Consider the following 2791-nt stretch of genomic DNA (forward strand, 5'->3'; position numbering starts at 1 on the left):
GAGACTCGGGTGACTGAGCCTCACCCCCCTTACCAGGAGACCAACTGCTTATGTCACCGCTGGTATTGATGAAGATCTCTCCTCCACCGCTTTCTGCTGACATCAGATCTCTGCCATGTTGGTATCCTATGCGAATGGCAGCATTTCGTTCCCCTTGCCGGGCAACCCAAGCAACGGGTGAGTCCTGACCGGCCCTCAGCAGGACCCGGACCAAGACGCAGTTTCCGCGGGCTCCTAGCCCCGGTCCATGGAAGTTCCGGGAGCCGGAACTTGGCCGCTCCGTGCTCGGTGTAAGCTCCTATAAGTGTAAGCTCCAAGAAGCAGTCCCTGCGGGCTCAGTTCCGGGAGCCGGAATTCGGCTGCTTAGTGCTTGGTGTATGCTCTGATAGTAGCAGGGTCCAAGAAGCAGCCTCCGCAGGCTCCGCAGCCCTGAGCCAGGGCGGTTCCGGGATGGTTCCGGGAGCCGGAACTCGGCCGCTCCGCGCTCGGTGTTCACTCCGATAAGATCAGATTTTAAGAAGCACCCAGGCGCTGAACCCTAGCAATCTGTCTGCAAGCCGCAGGCGAATTGCAGCCTGAAATTACCTGTTCTATGGCTGAATGAGCTGTGGTCAGTCGAAAACAGGTATGGTGACGTCAGTTTACCAACATGGTGGCTGCTGGCCTCCTCTGTGGTCTGACCGGTGTGGAGAACCAAGATGGACCGCTTCCTTCCCCCGTCTCGAACCCAGAATTCAGCCCTGAGTGCGGTGCTTGCGCGGCTGGCAGAAACTGCAGCACTGTAACCCTGCGTCTCTATCCCAGCTCGCGTTGCAGACTCTAGCCGCGGGGCGATTTGCTGAATAAGCAGTTTTACCCTCCGTGCGACAAACCTCTCGCGTTTGAGTCCCCGTAGCCGATCCTCGTGCGATGGAAATCCTTCCTGCAGGTTCCGGCGCACCCCACTATTGCTGGAAATTCCTAACAAGATATCCTTTAGCCGTCCTGACTTGTCATACTCCCACACAGTGAAGCAGCACACGGGGGTAATGCACTCCCCTCGCCGCCATCTTCCTTCCCCTCTCAGTGATTTCTTTAATGAGTTTTTTTTTTAACTTGATATTTTTCATCTTTTCCTTTTAAAAGCATGATATCATCTTTGGTGACAAGGCCTGTCCAAGTTTTCCTAAGTCACAAAAGTTAAACATCTTTAATATTTAGGGTCAAACCCTCTTCTACAAACACTGTGACAGTAGCAAAGTCATATGTTGAAGTTGGTACTTTCTATTGTCACCACAATCTGAAGACCAACTTTTAGCCTTTTCAAAACAAGTGTACTTAGCTTCCCCTTCAATACCTTCAGTAATTATAAACAAGGGTTTACCATAAGTGCTGGCAATTTCAAGAGCAGCTACAATGGACTTTTCACTCAGTAGAACATGGGCATTCATGGATTCACATTTATGATTTTTGATGTATTAATAATGTATAGAGAAATATAGACTCAATCAAACAGGACTTCAATAACTTCTAATTTATCATTTAGTGTTTTACCATTCTTTACTGTGATGACACCATTTCTTCCATCCTTTTTCTTTGTGTTAGAAATGACATTGCCAATTTCTTTGCCTCTATTTGCAGAATTTAGAGTAACTTGAGCCATTTCTTTGTTATCACAGGTTTAGACTGCTTCCTAAAATCAGCAATTATAAAATCAATACCTTACATCACACCTCTCCTAATATCCACTGGATTGACTCCTTTGCTTCTTGAAGACTTCCTTGGCAATAGAGCATACCAATATAGTAGCAGGGGTAGTAACATTCCTGTCCTCTTCATTTGTGTTCTTGGCAATGTCTTGAACAAGTTTAGCTCCAATTTTGTATTTATCCTTTGAATCAATTGCTTTAATCTGTTACTTTGGGACTTCCCTACCTCCATTCAGTAATTGCTGTTCCTTCCTTTGACCTCATTATAACAGCTACAGTATTGGCTAAAAGGTCTACACTTTGAAGAATTAAGACTCAGGCATTAAATCTTTGATATAAGTTCAACTGAGATGAGGAGCCAGTGCCCTGGACACTGGTCTCATCCGGTGACAGTAGATTATGGAAGTATTTCCATGCAACATGGATAAGGAGTTTTCAGAGCAGGCCATTGGCAGCAAGTAAGGCTGAAGGAATTTTTCTTGAATAATATTAAAGTACAAAAGAAGATACTTTATGCATGTTCCTAGTACATCTTAAACTTAAATATGCATCTGTACAAATTATGGTGAAATAGGTACATTTATATGATTATTTTCTATTAACAGTAAAACATTGGAAAGTCCATACTGTATCTGTGTATAATAATTTTGTGCTTCACATATCTGGTAAAATGTTGAACCTTTTAAAACAGAGTTTGAGACTACTGACAGAAATTTACGGTCATGCCTTTGAAAAATAAAGGAAGATGGAGAAAATGACTCATCACATTGCTTCAAAGAGTGGATTTTTTATTGTTGTTTTTATGATATCAGAGCAATGAGCTCCTGGATAAGAAGAGAGTGCTTTTATGAAAACCTTAAGTTATTGATTGGAGAGATAAACTCTACTGCTCCAAAGGGCCTTAAGGTAAAATATGAGGAGAAAGTAAAAAAAAAAAAAAAAAAAAAAAACTGAGATGAAACAGTTTCATAAAATACAGTGGGATCTAGAGTGCAGTATTAATATAGAAAAAAGAAAAATGATGGAAATATAGGAAAGTTCTCACCAAAAAAGTATGGGACTTACTTAAAACTACTTTTAACATGTGCACGAACAAAACAGAA

At 42.8% G+C, this 2791-nt stretch overlaps 1 pseudogene; it reads right to left on the reverse strand.

The window, feature by feature from the left end:
* Window positions 1–1179: 1179 nt before the first annotated feature.
* On the reverse strand, window positions 1180–2137 carry LOC124095146 (60 kDa heat shock protein, mitochondrial-like; annotated as a pseudogene).
* Window positions 2138–2791: the final 654 nt, after the last annotated feature.

Source organism: Marmota monax, unplaced genomic scaffold (genome assembly GCF_021218885.2).
Source record: "Marmota monax isolate L192 unplaced genomic scaffold, Marmota_monax_Labrador192_F-V1.1 WCK01_AAM20220418_F8-fsc00043, whole genome shotgun sequence".
Lineage (NCBI taxonomy): Eukaryota > Metazoa > Chordata > Mammalia > Rodentia > Sciuridae > Marmota > Marmota monax.